The sequence below is a fragment of the Mus musculus genome, chromosome 4 (assembly GCF_000001635.26).
Source record: "Mus musculus strain C57BL/6J chromosome 4, GRCm38.p6 C57BL/6J".
In the NCBI taxonomy this organism is placed as follows: Eukaryota; Metazoa; Chordata; class Mammalia; order Rodentia; family Muridae; genus Mus; species Mus musculus.
In genome coordinates this window covers 42774128-42788478 of record NC_000070.6, presented here as the reverse complement: position 1 = coordinate 42788478, position 14351 = coordinate 42774128, and the positions used below count along the sequence as shown (strand labels likewise).

The 14351-nt window shown below is 45.6% G+C and overlaps 1 long non-coding RNA gene across 1 annotated transcript in view; it reads right to left on the bottom strand.

Moving 5' to 3' along the window:
* The window catches only part of 4930578G10Rik (RIKEN cDNA 4930578G10 gene), a 201517-nt gene that overhangs the window by 83328 nt on the left and 103838 nt on the right, over nucleotides 1–14351 (bottom strand). The window lies entirely within an intron of this gene.

Genomic DNA, 14351 nt, shown 5'->3' with positions numbered 1-14351 from the left:
AGGACTTGGGTGCAGTTCCCACAACCCACATGTTGCCTCACAGCCGCCTGTAACTTCGGTTTCAGAGAATCCGGTGCCCTTTTCTGGCCTCCAGGGACATCAGCGTGCACATGGTATGCAACCATCCACGCCGACAAAACACACACATGTACTAAATAATCTTCAAAAAAAATTTAAGAGGAAAAAAAAAAAACAAAGATCAGGTTTTAACCAGATAAAGCAGGATCTTCTAACGGATGTGTTCTGTTTCTGAACGGTACCAAACACAAGCAACAGAAATGCCAAGAGTTTTATTGGTGATTCTGTATTTAAGCTTTAAATGCCATGTACACCACACAGAGAACAGCACTTACTTACTGATTTCCTTGCAGAGCCTAATCTTCTTCTTCTTTTTTTTTTTTTTTTGGTTTGTTTTTTTCGAGACAGGGTCTCTCTGTGTAGCCCTGGCTGTCCTGGAACTCACTCTGTAGACCAGGCTGGCCTCAAACTCAGAAATCCGCCTGCCTCTGCCTCCTAAATGCTGGGATTAAAGGCGTGTGCCACCATACCCGGCAGCCTAATCTTCTATTCAGACTTTTGTGTAATGTCTGGATGAAGCTCAGACACATAGCATATGAAGCCTGCAGATGTATATGCATATCTAGATACTAGATAAGGAATATAAAATATAGTATAATAACCTAAAATAGTAAGTGTGTATTTAGCCAGAGCTAGAAAATGATGATTTTAAACAAATAAACATTCTTTTGAGACCCAGTAAAGAAAGCAAATATCTTTATTGGCTTAGCAACTAAAGTGGAGACATATTAATTTTCAGAACATCTTTCATTTTTATCTTACCAATAAATTTAAATTAACAGTGTCAAAGATTTACCAAAATCATATGAACCAAATAGCACTTAGGGCTGATTTTTTTTAACTTAAAAAAAGTTTCTATGTATATGTGTTTGCTTACATATATGTATATGTACCATATGAGTATCTGGTTCCCACATTGGGCATCAGAGCCCCTGGAGCTGGAGTCAGTCAGTTGTAAGCTGCTGTGTAGGTGTTGGGAACAGAACCCAGGTCCTCTAGAAGTACAGCCAGTGCCCTTAACCCCTGAGCCATCTCTCCAGGCCCCATTTAGGGCTGATTTAATTGTTTTAACTTACACAGACACTCACTGATCTATAACACAATTAGTAGAGTGCAAACATAAAAATGTAAGGATAAATGTAGGCGTGCATACAGAACACGTGTGTACACAACCATTCATAAAAGCCCATAGGCTGGATTGCTTTCATTATACACAGCATTTTGTCCATTTTTCATCTCTCTCTCTCTCTCTCTCTCTCTCTCTCTCTCTCTCTCTCTCTCTCTCAATGGGGTTTTATTGATAGCTCTGGCTGTCCTGGAACTCACTGGGTAGAATAGGCTGGCCTCAAACTCAGAGTTTCTTCTGGGTCTGCCTCCCCAGTACTGGGATTAAAATCATTAAACTACCACACTCAGTGGTTAGATCTGCATTTCTTTTTTTTTTTTTTTTTTTTTTTTTGGTTTTTCGAGACAGGGTTTCTCTGTATAGCCCTGGCTGTCCTGGAACTCACTTGGTAGACCAGGCTGGCCTCGAACTAAGAAATCCGCCTGCCTCTGCCTCCCAAGTGCTGGGATTAAAGGCATGTGCCATCACGCCTGGCTTAGATCTGCAATTTACTCAAAGACACTGAGATTATCCAAACATCACTTAGAAAGTCTTGTATAAAAACCCAGCGGAAATCAACAGGTCAGCAAGTGGGAGTGTCTTACAGTTTATAAGTGGGTATTGCCCCTGACTTGAGCTTATAAGCAGCCAATGCCCTTTCAAAGGGAAATGTCTTTTGCTGTGAATTTTTCTTTTTGTTTTAATATTTATTTTGTTTTATTTTATGTGTATTGGTGTGAGGGTGTCAGATCTCCTGGAACAGGAGTTATACACAGTTGTGAGCTGCCATGTAGGTGCTGGGGACTGATTCGAGGTACTCTGGAAGAGCAGCCAGTGCTCTTAACCACTGAGTCATCTCTCTAGCTCCATTACTGTCAATTTTTAAATGGCTAACCAAAACAGCAGGTGGCCATACTTTAGAGATCTGTCTAGGCAGATGTAAACTGTGTGACTCCTATTCTAATCAGATCCAGCTCTTCAAGAAGAGTACTTTCCCATCCACCCAAAGGGACCTGCCTGGGTGATCTGCAGGTCCTCCCTGTCCTATCCCTCCAGAGTCAGAGGAAGGTCCTCATCTGATGTCAGAAAGATTCCAGAAAGGTACTTGAGGGTCATCACTTCTCCCCCTGAAGCCTCAGGTTTACAACTTAGATTTCCTGCAACCTACCTGGGGTGATTCTCACAACAAAGGTATCTCTCAGCCTCCTCACCATCAGACAGTCTACTACATCATCTCAGTCAAGCATTCCTGCCTTACAGTGAGTACCAGAAACAACAGCAGAAAACAACACCTACCCCCTTCTTCCCCCCAAACATATACATACATACATACATACATACATACATACATACATACATACACATATACACACATACACCCACATACACACATAGACACACACATAGACACAGATACACACACAGACACACACATATACATACATATATACACACACACATATACATACATATATACACACACATATACAAACATACACGCATACACACATACTGACACATACACACACACACACACACACACACACACACACACACACACACACTCCTTCTTTCAATGGTTGGTAGCTTTATATTCACAAGAAGTTACCTTCCAGTAGGAACACAATCATGCCCCACCTTACTCCTCAAAGACAAGACTGGGTAAGGCAGAAATTCAGCTAGGACACCTAGACAGTGTGCTGTAATCTCAGCAACAGAACAGTGATTCCAGGCAAGGCTATCCGGGGAGTGAGTGAAAATGGAGACATAGAAGGACTGGGACTTAAGGTGCTTTTACCTTAAGAAACTGAAGGACTGGGGTACAGTGTAGCAGTAGAGAGCTTGCCTGTGACAGGCCTTGCATGTGGTCCCTAGAAGTGGGGTGGGGGTATAAGCCTGAATCTAGAGGAGAAGCTAATACACAGAAAAAACATTGAAACATAGTAGCCCCTGTGGTAGCAAAAACAACAGAAGACTCTGTCACCCTGGAAGTGAAAAGAGGATGATTTTTCAAGAAGAAAGTGATGAATGGCATGTCTGCTGTGTGAGGTGCAGACATCTGATTTAGCTGCAGAAAGATTATTCACAGCCTGGAGAAGAACAGCCTTGGGCGAGTGAACCACACAGACATGATGGGAAAGTATCAAGAGAAAAAAAGTGGAGCCAGGTATGGAGGGTTATGCCTAAAAAGTCTAATATTTGGGGACTGAGAAAGGAAGACGGTGAGAGAGAGAGAGAGAGAGAGAGAGAGAGAGAGAGAGAGAGAGAGAGAGAGAGAGCAGGAAGTGACAGGAAGGGAGGAGAGAGACAAAAGAGAAAGAACAGGCTTTGCCCCCACAAATAGAACACAAAATTAATGGGAGCCCCTCGTGTGTCATCAGTTAATGTGTGAACAATGACTGGGGGCTGGGAGGGGGAGGAATCTAGAAAGGGACAATGGCTTCCCAGGAGAGTCAAGCTAAGGAAAGGATGAAGGCAGAGAGGGGCTCTCTAAGTTAGCGTAGAAGTTTCTATTAGGCACAAACATCGGGTGGCCATAAGAGCCCAGGTAAGTTGAAGTTGCTGTTGGTGCCTCTGAAGCAGGTGTTCATGGAACGTAGGAGCCGCAAGAACGAATCCAGTACTGAGTGCCCAGAGCCTCAGAGCACCCGAGCGCTCAGCAGAGGAGCAGTGCTGTCTGAGGAGAGACCCAGGGAGCAGGGGAGTGAGGCCTCCCTAGGTTCTCATTCATCCTTCAGGGTCATAGACCATACTCTAAGGGAGAGACTTTTTGTTTTGGGGTCCACAAAATATTCTCATTGATGCTTAGTGGCCACCAAAGAGCCCTCAGAATGTGCTGCTGCTGCTGCAACTGCTGCTTCACCGTTCCAACATGACACAGAGAAGCCAAGAACTCTAATGCTAGGCTTAGTGATGATATGGTATCAGGGGTAAGAGGATGCTCTTGATCTTAAGAAAATCTATCTTCAGAAGCCAACTCATCAAACCAATAAGAAGCAGACACAAGGCTTACTAACTCCATACATTTGTTTGGTATGACATGTCCACAGCAGAAAGCCCACATGGTAAAAACATGGGCATGTCCCCACTTTGAGTGGTAGATGACCCTGCACATAAAGGAAGGAAGCCCGGGCCTTAGTTGGTCCAGAGGGCAGAGAGCACAAGACCACGCCTGCTGAGCCAACATTCTCCCAGGTGTTTTCCTGAAGCATCTTCAAAATGGAAAGGAGGTCTTGTGACAGGCATATCCTCTGCCTGGTGGGAGCTGGGCAGAGAGCCACAGCTGGAGGAGCCTGGGGCCAGGGAGTAATAAAGGGAATTGACTCAAATGTCATGGTGGCCCAAGGTAGGAAGGTGGGTTACTGTGCACACATCCTGGTTTAGGGTGGAGCAGGTCCTTCCGACAGCTCTCCACAGGCTCCCCCTGACACAATCCATCATGGGCTCATGCTGCTGACCCACCTCCCACAGCAAAGGGCTGGGTAGATGAACTGCAACAGAGACTTTCGGGATCCTGAGTTCTCGGCAGAGAAGTGAGCTAGAAGACAGAGGCCAAGACTATGATTCAGCAGGATGCCGATGGAGGATGGAGCCTCCCCATCTCTTCCCACAATCCCAGCACAGCCCCATCCATTCCCTTCCCTTAGACTTAAGGGAGGGAAACTCTGAAGAAGCAAAAGCCTCGCACAAGCACAAATTCAAGTGGCGCCTGCCTTTAATCCCAGCACTTGGGAGGCAGAGGCAGGCAGATTTCTGAGTTCAAGGCCAGCCTGGTCTTCAGAGTGAGTTCCAGGACAACCAGGAAACCCTATCTTGAAAAACAAAAACAAAAACAAAAACAAAAAAAAACAAAAAAAAAAAGAATTTACAGCCTAGATTTAGTGGTAGATGGCAAGAATATATCAGTGCTTGATTAGAACTGTGAAGGTCACTCTAGCACTTCCTGACATGATAAACGGCACTGACCTTCTAGAACATTCCCTTTTGGCTCTCAAGAAGAACATTTCAAAATAGCCTGGAAGACATGAGGCCCTGCTCCTAGCTCAAGAGTTATTGGCAGTTGATGGCTCCTAGGAAGGGAAGAATAAGTTTTCTTTAAGGGCATGGACCTTGGTAAGTCACTAAATTCCAGCGGGTGGCTCCATAATCCTTAGCTCATGGGCTGCACAAATTGCACTCAATGGGATATAAAATAGATTTAAAGGAGACATGAGGTTGGGAGGGGGCGGGGATGGGTACAGATCTTGGGTGGGTCTTGGAGGAGTTATGAGAATCAATGGGTGTGGCTACAATAAATACACTGCTACTCAGTGGCTGCTGTGCTCGGGTCCCTACTATGCCAACCCCCTAGGGCCTAATCTCCAACTGGACAGACAAAGAACAAAAATGGTCCCTTTGTCCACCACAAGGAGAAGAAAGAAATGAAAACAACGTTGAGGCATGTGTAAGCAAGAGTTCTTACCGCACACAGATGCCGGGACACAGGACAGAACTGTGCCTAGTAGGACTGGGCATGCAGAACACTGTCTCTTCTCATACCCAGAGACTGAAGTCAGGGCCCTGCACACATGGTTGGGAAAAGAGCATGGGGAGAAAGGAAGCCGGGGAAAGAATCGGGAAAGATCTTGTTTCCAGAGGGTGGGCGCTGCCAACTGCTGCCCTTCTTGCCTTCTCCCTCTCCACACATCTCTCAGCCCCTGCCCAGGCAAGGAGCATGGGGGATTTCCAGAGTGTAGCACTTCCAAGGTCAGGCCTGCTTCAGAGGCCAGAGGGCCGGGGGGCCTGGGCAGGCAGCCTGACCCGTGGGAATTCAGACAGCGGGAAGGGAAGCCATTATTTGCGGTAAATCGCTCTGGCAGCTGGGGTGTGTCAGGGGGGATGGGGGTGGGGTGTCAAAAGGAGAGGCTGAAGCAGACTCACATGGAAACAGAGACCCAATCACACAGGTTCATATGACAAAGTCAACCACACCACTCAAAACTGAACCAGACCGTGAAAAATCTTGTCTAGAAAATGCACCTCCATAGACAATACCCCAAATCTGACATGTTGGAGCAGACACAGGCAAGACAGTCATGCAGACAGAAAGACGGGCTTACATGCAAAACTATATGGATCCAAATGCTGTCCAACCCCATCCTTTAAGCACCTCTCCCCCAGTAAGCCTCTAGCTTTCTTCTGATCCCTCCTTCCTTTCTGCTGAGTCCAGGTCTCACTATGTAGCCCTAGCTGACTCGGAACTAACTCTGTAGGCAGGTCAACCTCTAACTCAAAGAGATCTACCTGCCTCTAACTCCTGAGAACTGGAATTAATGGCATACCACCATGCTGACCCTTCTCCCTCCTTTAAATCTGGTTTGTAACTTCTATCCTATTGCCTGTCCTTAATGGGATAGCCTTGGATTCATGTGTATATCCTGATCTCAACAACTTGATGGTCAGGTCTTAAATATCCACAAAAGGAGGGTCTTGCCCAGTGGCAGAGCACTAGCCTCACATATGAAGGCTTTTGATTTGCTCTTGAGTTCTATAGGGAAAAATTCAGAACACCAGTGACCCCAATACTTGAGAATGTTCAGAAGTTAATTATGGCAAATATAGGTGCATGCCAGGAACTGTTCTCAGGGACAGACTCTCTTTTAAGATCTACCAAAGTCAGGTGTGAGTTCACGACCCTCTTTAGAATCCCACCTACCACGCATCACCATGAAAAGCCTCAGTTTACCCAGGGTCCCATGCCTGCAGACTACTGACCCCCTACAGTCTGACACAGCAGGTAAAAGGGAACAACAAACTAGGCAGACATGCCTGATCCAAGTCACCCTTAGGGAACCATCAAAGTCCCAGGTGCCCCAGAAGGGGGCCCTGGCACAGGCATGGTTCCTTTTATAGCTCTATGGCAAGCTTTAATGTTAGCTGCAATCCCACTGCAAGCCCAGCCTTACAGCCATACTCCTAATCAAACTCCAGCCTCATTCCCAGAAAGAGAAGGGTGGTGTGGTAAATGCCAACAAGGTGCTTGAATGGCCAAATGAGCACAGAAGGCTTTGGTGTTCCTTCTCCCTTGGACCTGGATGGCCACCTGCCCTGCTTGGATAGCTCTGGAGAGACTTACAGCCTCACACAGGGAACCTAGAAAGCAGCCCAGCAGACTCTCCCCATATCAGAGCAGAATTGCACATAACCATATATCCCTCCCTGAGTTGTCTTAGAAGTTCAGAGCCAACCTCCAACATACAATGTAAACTCCTTGGCCGATCCTAACCTCAAACCCAAATTCAGTGCCCGACTCCATTCTGTCTTCAAAAGACCAATCCAACATATGCCAGCCTTTAACAGCAAGAATCACAACCCAGTTCAAAACCCCACACTAACATCAGCAGGATCCTTCCCTGTGCTGGCCATAACCCTATTCTAATCTGATCCCAGATCAACACCATTCTGGGCATCCATCTAATTCCAAACCCAACCTGAACAGTTGCACACTGGGTAACATACACCTCTATGCTGGGCGTACGACTTTCACAGCTTCAGGGACTCAGTGGCTCTCGCTGGCACAGCCACCATCGGCTTTTGTCCATGAGGTACCTTATTCCTGGGATGGCTCACTCAGTGCTCTGCCGGGAACCCAGGAGCACCAAAACACCCAGGCCTTTTGACCCTGGTGGAATATGCAGACCCATGGGTCCTGGCATACCCCAAAGCCTCTTCCAGGATTAGCTCAACCCTTGAGCTGAAATTCCCACCATACCCTCCCCTTGGCTCTTGTCTGCCAAACTCAGAGGGAGCATCTGCTGCCCTGGAGGCCCCGAGGAGACAGGAGCAGGCAGGCACAGAGCTGAAGCGAATGTGGCTATTCCAATACGGGGATTTCCAGACTCTTGCAACACCTAAGACGTCTACCCCAGAATGGCCCCAGGTACCAGCCCCAGACAGGTAGTGGACCTGCTGGAAGTGAGGCTGAGAGAGGTAGCAATGCACACAGCTCCTCTCTCACTCGCTCTAGGGACTTGGTCTGTCTCGTTGTTAGCGTTAGCATCAGTCACGCTCTCTGCCCCACTCCTTACACCCAGGTACGAGTGTAGAAACCCTCTGCTTCTGAGCCTCCATGGGCCTGTCAAATAGTAACCAGGTTTCCTGAGGAGTCAAGACTTTCACATTAAGGACTGGAATACTTAAGCAGACACTCAAATCTCAGCCTGACACCCATTGGTCTCTGTGTCCTTTCTGCACTGTTTACATGCAGTCTGGCTCAGGGACCCAAAGCGGTTCTAGGATGCAAACCCCTAGACCTCCGTGTTTGTGTTAGGGTTCAGGTGGTACTGTGGGCTAGGATGAGGCCGGCAGCTAAAGGCAGAAGACCAGGTGGGCGTGGGTCTCTGGAGTCCTGAGAACAGTAACAATTCCTTCCTCATCTAACTTCCTGCCAGCCTTGCTTCTTCCCAGGCTACCTCAGTGTCTCTAGTCACAGACCAGGTAGGGGCAGGTCCCATTCATCTCTTTTGTTTTCAAGACAGATATTTCCTTCCCTAGCTTTTTCCCACCAAGGTTTCCAGCCCCATCAAACCTTCAGTTACCCACAGGGCCTTCATTTGGACTCTAAGCTCAGAAGCAAGCAGGAAGACCACTTGACCCTGCAACCCCAGGATGCAACATATCTTTGAGGCTGTTCTATCTCTACAGGCTCACGTTCGACAGGAGAGGTTCCTGGACTGTGCTGGGAAGAGTTTTCAGGATCCAGGAATGTGGGCAGTGATGGGACCTGAGGGGAAGCCACAGATAAAGACAAGACAGGATCTTAGGTGAGAGAGAAGCGCCTAGATATTTTAGAAGTCAAATCCACACAGCCCCCTTTTCACTCTTCATCCCCCTCCCCCACCTTTCTTTCCTGTGCTAGGCTGGAAAGTAACCTTCCTCCAGAGAGGCAACTGGGACACCATTTCCTCTGGTCACCTTTGTTCCTTCCCACGAGATTTTTGCCCATCTGGAGTGTGGGATGGGAGCAGAAGCGGCCCAGGTGGCTCTTTCAGCGTCACCCGTCAAATGCTTGGAATTACCTGGACAACCTGGGTAAAAATACAGATTACTTGGCTCTGTTCTGAGAGTCTATTTAAGTTGATCTGGGATAATGGCAGATGCGTTTATTTTTAACACGCTTTCCAGGGGATTCTTAGTGCAGCCTGTTTGGGAAAGAGTCGAATTAAGGATGGCTGTCATCTACATACCTAGCTCTAAGCCCTGCTATCTTCCTTTTTTAGAAAACTCAGAGACAAGTTACTGCTTTAGGGTTCTCTAGGGGAGCCAAGCAGATAGAACAGAAACATATTCAAAAGGATATTTATTAGACTTGCTTATACAGTAGCATCTGGGCTACTCAACAATGATGGTCTTCACACTGGAGAAGCTAAGAGCCTGGCAGCTGCTGTCCACAAGGCTGAATAACTTAGCATGCCAGTCTGGCACTGATGGCCTAGCAGAGTCCCTGAAAGCCACTGGTCTTAAGGTTGGAAGCCAGAAGAATCAGGGTTCTGACATCAGCAAGGAAAGGTAGTGGCAGCAACAAAGTAGATAAACTCACCAGAAAGACTCAAGGCAAGCAGGCAAATGTAAAAGTATGTTGTCCCTCTGACCTTCTTATAGCTGGACAGTTACTGGAAGGAACTACCCACTTCAAGTGGGTAGTCCTGTGTCTATGATGTGCCTACCCACTTCAAGTGGGTAGTCCTGGCTCTGTGATGTCTACCCACTGTAACCAGGAAAATCCCAGGGCTGGAGAAATGGCTTGATGAGTGAAAACATTTGTCTTGAAAGCCTGATAGCCTGAGGTCAAGCCCAGAACCCATGAGAAAAAGGCAGGTGCAGTTGCATGCATCTGTAGACCTGGCATTCCCATAGTAAAAATGGAGGTAAAGACAGAAACCTTTGCCTCAGTGAGATGGAAGGCAAGAACTGTCACCCCAGAGTTGTCCTCTGACCTCCATAATTGAGCTATGGCACGTGCAAGCTCAGATGCATGCATACTTTCTCCCCCCCCCCCCCACTCTCTCTCTCTCTCTCACACACACAGACTAGTTAATTTTAAAAGAAAACAAAAACCTTCCTAGGTATTCTCAGAGGCTGACCTTATTCTAGATACCCCTCACAGGTGTGACCAGAGGTTTATCTCCTAATTCCAGACCCACTCAGGTTGACAACTAAAATTAACCACCAGAGAGGAGACTGAGAGCTCTCCTAGAGGACCGGGGTTTACTTCCCTGCCCCCGCTCGGGGTGACTTATGGCTGCCTAGAACTGACTCCAGCTCCAGAACACCCACGTCACACAGATCCATACACACAAAAAATAAAACACAGCTCCAATGTGGCTTACACACCTTTAGTCCTAGCACTCAGGAGGCAAAGACGGATCTCTGAGTTTGAAGCCAGCCTGCCTGATCTACATAATGAGTAACAGACCAGGCCAACCTACATTGTGAGACTCTGTTTCAAAAGGAAGAGAAAGAGAGAAGGAAGGAAGGAAGGAAGAGAGAGAGAGAGAGAGAGAGAGAGAGAGAGAGAGAGAGAGAGAGAGAGAGAGAGAAAGAGAAAGAAAGAAAAGAAGGAAGGAAAGGAAGGGAGGAAGGAAGGAAGGAAGGAAGGATAACAACCAGAGCTACTCATTACCTTCTGTGTCACCTCCACAGAGGAGACAAATAGATGGGAATTTAAATTTTTCTAGTGCCAAGATCTAGGTAAAAAAAAAAAAAAATCTAAGACATCTGTCTTGTTTTATTTGAGACAATGTCTCACTGGCTGTCATAGAACTCAATTTGTAGACCAGGCCGGCCTCAAACTCACAGAAATCCAATTGCCTCTGCCACCCGAGCGCTGGGATTAAAGGTATATGTCCTCTGATTCAGGACATATTATCTCTTATTTTTCCCCAACCATTTTCCAGGAAAACCACCTTCTTGCTAGCAAGGATACTCCATGCCCTGCATAGTGTCTCAGCCTGCTAGAAACCTCAGTTCCAAGGGCGTGGCTATTCTCCCAGCCCTTGTGACCAGTTCTTCTTCCCTGTGAACCATCCCAACAGTACCCGTTTCCCCCACAAAAGGAGCCCCAAATACCGCCCTGTACAGCAAAGACAACACACTTAGAAAAATCTCTTTGGGAAAGTCACAAGTAGATGATGGCATTGTCCTCAACAAGGGCCGTCAGCCAGGCATAGTGGCATACTCCTTTAACCTCAGTCCTCAGGAGGCAGAGGATGGTTACATCTAAGTTTGAAGCTAACAGTGTTATCAGCCTCTGAGAAGCATAAGAATTGATGTCCAAAGATCCTACACTAAAAGGTCTGAGTTTCCAGTAGTCATCAAGAAGCTACAAATACTCAAAATATAGCTCACTCAACAGAAAAATAACAAACAAACAAACAAACAAACACTGAGAGGAGAAACATTACTGAGAAAGCCCAGACATCCGGCACATTACCAGAATTTATGTTATTGTTACTTAACAACCTTCAGGTGGCTGAAGGGAACTCTGGGCAGAAAAGCAAAGGAAATCTGGGAACTGTACATCCTTGAGAAGAGGAGGTTTAGAAAGCAGTGTATGGAACTGTGGAGGACAGGCAGAAGCAGCACCTCACAGCCTTGATGCACTATTTAGGAGGCAGAGGCAGGACCATCGGAGTTCAAGGTCAGTCTGCACTACAGAAAGAGGCTGAGCCCAAATTCTGCAAGGAGATGCCAGGTAAGACAAGCACCCAGGTGTGAGGATGGGACCCAGGTCTGTCTCAGCTGTCAGGACAGACTGTAAAGTTCTTAAGAGGACAAAAGAAGAGGAGCAAACAAAAAAATCAGTACACAGAAGGAAATGATACAGATGAAAGCAGAAATAAAGATTCAAAAGATAATAAAAATAAAAATCATTAGAAGGCAGAGGTTGGTGGATCTTGTGAATATATATATATAAAGGGTCACTGAATGCCACCCTGGATACCCTGGACTAAGCTGGCTTTGAATATTATTGATATATATATATCAAATGTCAAGGGAGACAGCTTAGTGGTTAAAAGCACTGGCTTCTCTTCCAGAGGATCCAGCCTCAATTATTGAAACCTACATGGTGGCTCACAACCATCTGTAACTCCAGTTCTGAGGGATCGGATGCCCTCTTCTGCCCCCAAGTGCACTGCACACACGTGCACAGAAGATTATATATATATATATATATATATATATATATATATATATATATATATACATATATATATATATATATGTGTATATATATATATATATATATGTATGTATACATGTAGGAAAGAACATCCACACACATGAAATAAAATCACTTTTTTAATTTAAAAGATCAAGTCATTGAAGTCAAAAGTGAAAGTAGGGACATCAGTATAATTTGACATAAATAAAAAAGGTCCAATAAACCGGGTGTGGTGGTGCTTGCTTTTAATCCCAGACTGGGGAGGCAGGGGGAGGTGGATCTCTGAGTTCAAAGCCAGCCTGCTCTACAGAGCAAGTTCTAGGATAGCCAGGGCTACACAGAGAAACCCTGTCTCAAAACAAAAAACAAACAACAAAGCAAAAAACAAACAAACAAAAAGAGTGTGCTATGTATGACTCTGTTCCAACCTAGGTGAAATGGATAAATTCCAAACTCACAAAATCTACCAAAATCAGCTGGAGAGGAAACGCACCTCCGAGTGCATTCACACCACGTGAGAACACGGAATAAGGAGTAACAATTGCCAAATACCCAAACTAAGAAAATACCAGGTCCAATGGCTTCAGTGTGAATTCTCTTCAACATCACAACAGTTTTAACATCCATTGTTCTCAAAGTTTCCAAAAGTCTGAAGAGCTGGCATTCCCTAACACAGTGTCTGAGGTCAGCGTTACCTGATCCTGAGGCTGGAAAACGAGCCTACAGGAAAACAGCAGACCAACCCCCATCCCTCATACATGAAAACACAAAAGTCCTCCACAAAATATTAAAAAAAAAACAAACTCAGCAGCACAGTGAAGTATTATATACTACGACCAAGTGGGGTCTGCTCTCAGGTTAAAACAAGACCACATTAACATGAAGGGGAAACCCATACTTCTTCGGATCAGGAACATACAAGATGCTCACTTCAACCCAACAGTGCAAGCTATAGTGGAGAGAGGGAGGGAGGGAGAGAGAGAGAGAGAGAGAGAGAGAGAGAGAGAGAGAGAGAGAGAGAGAGAGAGAACTATTAGCAATTAATAATTCCAGCACTCAGAGGCAGAGGCAGGTAGATCTCTGTGAGTTCAAGGCCAACCTGGTCTATGAATCCCAGAACAGCCAAGGCTACATGTGACATTGTGTCTCAAAAAAGTAACAACAATAACAACAACAACAAAATTCCAAAAGGAAATAAAGAACACAATTATATTTATAACAGCACCAAACAGAATACTTACAGACAAATTTAATCCAGTAGGTATAAGACTTATACTGTGAAAAATACAAAACATTCTAATTAAAGGAGGCCTAAATGAATAAAAAGCTATCCCTTATTCTTGGATTGAATTCTAATTTTACAAAGACAGTGATAACGACGTAAGTGGTCCTCAGATTCAGTACAATATCTATTAGAATCCCTAGGGAGGGATGGAAAGGGGACAGTTGTGTAATTATATTATAATCCCAAAAGCTAAAAGAAATAATAATAAATAAAACATAAGGGAGGGGCAGAAAGATGGCTCAGCACTTATGGAAGGGTGTTGCTCTTGCAGAGGACCTGAGTTCAGTTCCCTGCACCCTCACCTACCACTTCCACTTACAGCCACACAAAAATACACATTGTTTTAAAAAGCAGAGGAAAGTTTCATGGGCTTGGATCTGTTAATGATCGGTTCAGTGTGATGTCGCGGTAGTAACATCACAGCTAGTAGGGGAAGAGGGGGAGTTGGGTTTCACAAAACTTTAAAATTTTGTGCGCTACTATCAGGAAGTCTATAGACTGAGAGGATGCAGTTATATATCATATGTCTAAAATAAGGCCTATTGTCAGGGATCTATAAAGAACTCCTAGTCATTAGCTAGATTATTACTTGCCGAAAGGAGAGGAGATGTGTGGGGCCTGAAGGGCAGGGAGGAAGCAATCATGCTTTGGGGACAGTGGCTGGAAGGACCAGGGAGAGA